Here is a 6,834-nt window from a genome sequence, read left to right as displayed (position 1 = left end):
TGCCCTCTAGCTCCCAGAAAGATGTATGGTATGAATGCATGGATAGGACCATACTGGTGACAGATTTCTGAAGGAATCGTGCTACCACTGAAGAAAGTCCATAGAAAATATCTGATTGTATTTTATCTGAGTAAGGGAAAAAGTAATAAAAAAAGAATAAAGCTACTTTAAAAAGGGTTTTCACCTGAGATCATAAAACAATGAGGTGTCTCCTTTTCAAGGCTCAGCTTTCTACAGGTAAAGCATGGAGGTACATGCACAGTATTGTGCTTGTAATTTGCCATCATATCTTGCTTAGCTGGCCGTGCATGTTTAAGGAGATGTTTAATGGAAACATACATTCCCTTTACAATAACATGAACTCATTGTGTTGTAACTGCTAGTGTCACTTTTGCTGAGATCGACCTACTAATCATCTCCCTCCCTGAGCTCACAGAATCACAGCATGTCTGAGGCTGGGAAACACTGCTAGAGATCATCTGGTCTAACTTCTCCTCAAAGCAGGGTCTTAGGAAAATCTCATTCCCTATTTATTACACCAATTAATCTTTGTAATATAAAATGGCATTAACTTTCTTTAAAACACATGCATAGTTTGCAGTCTTGCTTAAGCAAGCAAACTAAACCCCAGCATCTTGTGAGGAGAAGGACAACCTGGTTCCCAAGATAAGGACTTTGCTTCTTAGCATTTTAATCACTGTACATGAAGAATAAAAGATACTCCTGGGCAACCACGATAATTCCAGCATTCTAGCCCCTCTAACATGTGTTTGAAACCCTCCCACCATCTGTCAGTATAGATAAGTAGGTACAGCAAGACTGACTCTGGGTGCATCTGATCAACAGAGAAGCAGGTGGATGATGACATAGGAATGTTGTTGCTTTGTGAAGTTTTACTATGATTAGTAAATATTGGTGTGTGTTTGTTAAGCAGCAGTAAGTGAAATGTGCACCTGAATGCCTGGCCTGCTTTGAATGGGACACCTGATGTAAATGAACAAAAGAACTACTCTTGTAATTCTATGCTTTGCATCCCAGCTTGTCTCCTTCTATGGCATGGTCCAGGGCAAAATTTAGGACAGAGGTCAATTACAGCAATTTGGCTGGGACTGCATCCAGATGGGTTTATATCTCCAAGGATGGAGACTCCACAGCTTCTCTGGGCAGAAGTCTGTGACCACCTTGACAAGATAAAAGGTTTTTCTTGTATTATGAACATTGGTAACATCTCCCTGAGGCATTTCTTCTTCAGGCCCCAGCTCTCTCAACTCACCACTGTATGTCAGATGATCCTCATCATCGTTGTGGGTGGATTGCTCTGGTGTATCCTTGTCTTGTACTGGAGAGCCCAGCACTGACTGGACTCAGCACTCCAGGTTTGGCTTCAGCAGTGCTGAGGGGAGGGGTCACTCCCTCAGCCTGCTGGCAGTGCTTCTCCTAATGCTGCCAAGGTCAGCCTCCTTGACCTTGCTGCAGTCTTAAAAGAACTGTGGAATATAGCCTGATGGCCTGTAGGAAGGGGTTAATATTTCAGAGCCATGATGAAGTGTGATTTGGAGCATTCTCACATGAACAGTAGCGAAAGCTGATATTCTTCAGTATTCTTATTAATTGCTTTTAAGGTATGTAGTAAGAAAGACTAAGTCCTACACACCACCTTGTGATATGGTACAAGTGCCTGAAGGTGCTGTGACTGCTGTTACTGTTCCTACACTTCAGACTTCCAGAGTTATGGTTTATCTTCCTTACCTTTGATCTCAAGTCCACAGCCTCACTTCATCAAAGAAAGCCATCCTTGACCCTCATCAACAGGCAAATGAGATGGCAAAAGCCTCCACCAAAAGGAATAGAGGAAAAAAAGAGACAGGATTTTTAAAACTCCTCCCTGTCCCATTTCACACTGCTTTCTCATTATCCCCATCTCATGTTTGAACTGCCCAGGGTATACATCACCTAGTTCAATGGACACACACTCCATTGGTTTTGGTAATATTTGGAATAGATTTTACACCAATAAATAAAAGCTTAGTCAATCTCTTTTGAATGTTGTGATACCAGTGAGAAAGAGGCAAGAGTATAATATACAAAGGTTTTCTTTGTCATACATTAAGCTTCTGTGACATTTCAGAATTGTTTTTTCCTTACAGTTTATTGTTTTTCTACCTCCACCAAATGGATTTCCCCACCAAAAGTAGCTCAATGCACTGTGCAAATTTTGGAAGAACAGCAAATAATAAGCACAGTTTGAATAGGAATTTATGCCTGTGTATTTTTGGTTAACAGTCAGTAATACACAAGACACAATGAAACAAAACCAAATGAGAACAATATATTATAAGCAGAAGATGACTTGCCTGTGTTTCCCCTCTGTCTGTTTCAACAACATATTCCTGTTTTCAGAGATGGTTCTGCTGCTATATCTAAAATTATTTAAGCCAGTTTTTCTTCTTTCTATAGTAAACCAAATTTCTCTTCCAGCTGAGTTTTTCCCTGTACTTTTTTGTTGTAAGTGGAAAGTAGCAATGTGGCAGCCACGACTTGCATGCAGGGCCTCCAGCGGATATTTTACTTGCAACAGGCAGGTTTCTGTTTCTTATTTACAAACCTAATGATTGGTGTCCTTTCCAGTGAAAATGCATGGACCCACAGAACTATTAGGCATTATGTGATGCATAAACAAAATTGTTTTATGAAATTTACAGTTATTTCTACTGGCACTTTTCAGAAGTTCAAAAGACTGTTAAGGTGGACTTTTGTGTTGGACTACTGAAGTCATCTCACTTTACTGACAAACGGCTTAATCCAAATCCCTTTGCTCGTCTATTGTTGAGACACGAGCACAGATTCTGAAACAAAATGTTTTGGGACCTTTAAAATGCACTTAGTCATGGGCTTAAGTGAGCTTAAAAGAATGTAGAATGGAACTAATATTGACCTAACTTGCCCCCGCCCCCCCCAAAAGCTTAAAAAATGTAAACAAATGGCAGTTTTAAATACAGAGAGTCCAGAGGTGGAGAAAGTACTTCCTCTTTCTTAATTTATCTTCATTTTCTGCCCTGTGGCCTGCAGTGACATCCAATGTGGTAAGATGGAATGGTCTCAAACCCTTCAGAAATTAGCATACTCCCTCCAGAGCAATTAAAATTATCACTCCAGCAAGAGAAGGAGAAAAGAGGGTGAAAATCAGACTTTGCAAATTCCAAAGATCTGTCTTGATTTGAAACACACATGAAGTCAGCTTTGACTGAACAATGGAGGAATTTATGGGGAACTCTCTAAGCTTCTCAGTCTTTCAGAGTTCTGCCCAAATGTTTCTACTTAGAGCCTCTGCCTGATGCCTTCATGTCAGATGTCTATTTCTTAGGGAGCTAATCTGGTGACTACGCTATTTTTGAGATCATGTCACTATTACTTGCATATTTGGGCTTCACGTGCTGCCTCTGTGAAATGCCAAATCCTATTTTCCTCACACGCAATGGTGCAGTTGTTTTTTTCCCTTTTTTTTCAGCCTCACAAGATCAGAATGCTCACTGAAAACCATGCTATTTTTCCTTGTCTTTGAAAGATGGAGACAGGAAAAATGTTTATTAAATATGGATTAAGAAGGTATTTTATTTAGGTGCAAATTATTTTTCATAATACAGAGTGCTTTAAATAATACCATACAGCCTGTCTTAAAAGATGGACACACTGTATGCTTTCTCATTACTTGCAATAATGATTTTTCTGAGCAATTAACTGCTCCTGAAGTAACTTTTTTTTTTTTTTTTTTTTTTTTTTTTTTTTTTTTTTTTTTTTCCCCGTAGGTTAATTCACTTCATATTTTCTCTTTTGCCTGGCTGCAGCTGGCTGACACCAACTAATAGCTGACCCTGTGGAAATAATAGTGAATTTTCCTGCAGGATCCAGAAGCCAGCTAACAGAAGCTTCTGGAAGAGCATTCTTCTATTTGCAAAGGGACTTGCAGCACACTATTTAAACAGAGTAAGATTGGTTTCATTTGCACTGGAGAACTATTTTAATGTACAAATAGCCTGAACTTTCTGCAGCTTTTGGAAATAACTTGAATATTACTTACTCTCCTAGTCAATGAGAAACAGATTCTTCAGCAGCAAATAGAAAACTAGCTCAAATGCAAAGGAAACAGAATTTAATGAGAACAAATTATTCTGAATAATATACATATGTACATTTTTGTAACTGCCTGACAGATCTGTTTCTATGCTTGAAAATTATGTCACATTAAATGAGTTAAAAAGAATGACTTTATCCTAAACCCCAAAAGTATTTTGCAATCTGACTTACTGCATTTATTACTATTCATACCAGTATGGAGGTCTTCTATTGTGAAAGTCAACCCAAATAAATAACCCCTTCTGTTTGCTATTTTTTTGCTATTTTTATACATAAAATAAGCATGGATGGCATCTCGGGCCTGATTGCTTCTTGTGCCTCTGCTGATTGTTTTTTTTTAAAGGTGTAGGTTTTATAGTGCATTTTTAAAGCTATCCCTTTGTCTTTTATATTCATGGATAAGGGGAAAAAGAGAAAAAAGAATTTAAAATATCCCAAGGAATTATTACTTAAAAAAAGAAAAAATAACTGAGAAATGGGCAATCTGGAGCACCCTAAGAAAAGGGATTGTCAGTCTGAATAGAAATTGCCATTTTAACACAAGGTGGCATAAGCCTTCGCAACTCTTGGAGTTGTTGTTTCCTTCAATATGTTACAAAGAAGAAGAAGTAACTTTGTTATTTTCAGATGCTTTCATTTCCTCTTCCTGTATCTTCAGATACATCTACGAAAGAACATATACATAGATATACATAATACTTGTCCACAATGCCGTTTTTCTTGTCTTCAAAAGAACTGTTGCAAACATGTAAGTGAACCAGCAGCTTGAAATACAATTCTTCAGCTTGGATAAGATCTCTGGGCACATACTAGCAGCACACTGATTTTTGACTGAATTTTTAATATGCATAGTATGTCTAGTTTTTAAAAGACAGCACGGGTTTGAGCCATGAATAACACAATGGCTTATATGGCACCCTGCATTTTGCTGCTCCTTCTGTACAGATATTTCAAGCTGCTCATATTGTACAACAATAATAAATAGCTATTAAGGGTGGTGGTAAACATGGACTGAGCCAGTGCAGTCCACCGTACAACCCTGTGCTGAAATGCCTGGCAAGGCTTTGTATCTTTACTGCTCTTTAACAGCTGGCAGAGCAGAAATTTGTGAAATGGTTAATGATGGATATGAGAGAAACAGTATGGATCAGAGGAGAGGAAGATGATGTAAAATTACCTTCATTTGGTGTGAGAATGAAACCTAAGTTACAAACAGTTTTCAGTGGAACAGTTATGAGCTGTCAGTGCTTATCTGTAAAAGCTGGCTAAACCTCTCACTTGTTAGCTTTGGCAGACATCTTTGGATCTCTTCCATACATGGAAGAACCTGTTCAGTTTGTCAAAGGATTTATATTTAGTTAAAAAAAAAAAAAAAAAAAAAAAGTCCAAGGGAATCAAACCAAAATGGCTTAAAATACTGGAGTGTGTGACAATCCTGTAACTCCCTGTGAATGTGGAGCCCAGAGATGAAGCAGAACAGTTCCCTCAACATCTGATTTTGTGTTTTCCCTTTGACTCTTTGGAGCAGCAGAGGAGTTGAGTCTGCAAAAGACAGTTGTGTAAAGCAACTAATGGAACCATATGGATGTAAAAGTGCAAAGCCATCTATCATCTCACCTCATGTTTTGACTGCAATCAAGTTATATGTCTCAGTCCAAATCCAAGAGATTTAAAGAATTTAATTATTTTCCAGTGGTATTTCTACCTTTTAAGAGCTGGGGTGCATCTAAAATTTTGTAATTATTAAGGTTGTCAAAGGCATATGTGCATAGGTGGATGAAAGGATAAAAAGGATGATAAAAGCACAATGAAAAGTGGAAAAAGCTATTCCCAGGTGTTAGGTATTGGCTAGTCTGAAAATTTGCTGGTACTGTCACTGGGATTTCTAAGAGCAAGAGAGAGAACACTGGCTAATTCTGGTGAAGTTCCATTCAAAGACAGGATTTGAAAGATTCTCAAACTGTAAATCTGAGAATTAAACATTGCTTTTGACTGATTTTTTTTCTACATATTTATTTTAATAAATTTGTAAAATCACAGCAGTTCCATTTAGAAGCACTGGGAATAAGAATAAAGTGACTACTTAACTAATGAATCTGTTTGCTCCCCGTAATATCTGTTCTTTTGCTTTGTACAAAGAGAGATTCCTGCCATAAAAAGAATGCAGGCAAATTTTGTATCATTTTTCCTGTGAATATTTCTGATTATTGTACAGATGGCTGCATACCGAGTCTGTGGGATTCATCCATAAGTAATCGTTACTTTGCACTACAGGAGTTTGCAATTACTTTCCCAGCTTCATTCTCTGTTCTGTGGTGTTTTGTTTCTCCCTTATACTGAAATTGAAGGATCCTGCTGTAAGCAGCAGTATTGACTTAGTCATCCTTATTTATTTATCACTCAGAGTGCTCCTTCTCAGCAGGTCAGAAATTGGAAAATTCATGTATGTGGTCCTTCTAATCTGAGTAGTTTGCCCAGTATCATGCTTAGCAGATTTTGTGCGAAAACTTTTTCCTGTTTCCTTTTCAAAATATGAAATATGAAAAGAGCAGCAAAATTGATTTGTGCAAATGAGTCCTTTACAACTACAGAATATGTTTTGCAAAGTTTAAGCTAAAATCTGAACTGTCACAAAGTTCAAGTTACCTTTTTGTTGCATTTATTCATTTTTTTTCAGAAGGGTCATGTATCAGTGAGAAA

This window comes from Hirundo rustica, chromosome 1, assembly GCF_015227805.2.
Source record: "Hirundo rustica isolate bHirRus1 chromosome 1, bHirRus1.pri.v3, whole genome shotgun sequence".
Taxonomy (NCBI): domain Eukaryota; kingdom Metazoa; phylum Chordata; class Aves; order Passeriformes; family Hirundinidae; genus Hirundo; species Hirundo rustica.
This window is presented reverse-complemented; position numbering follows the sequence as displayed.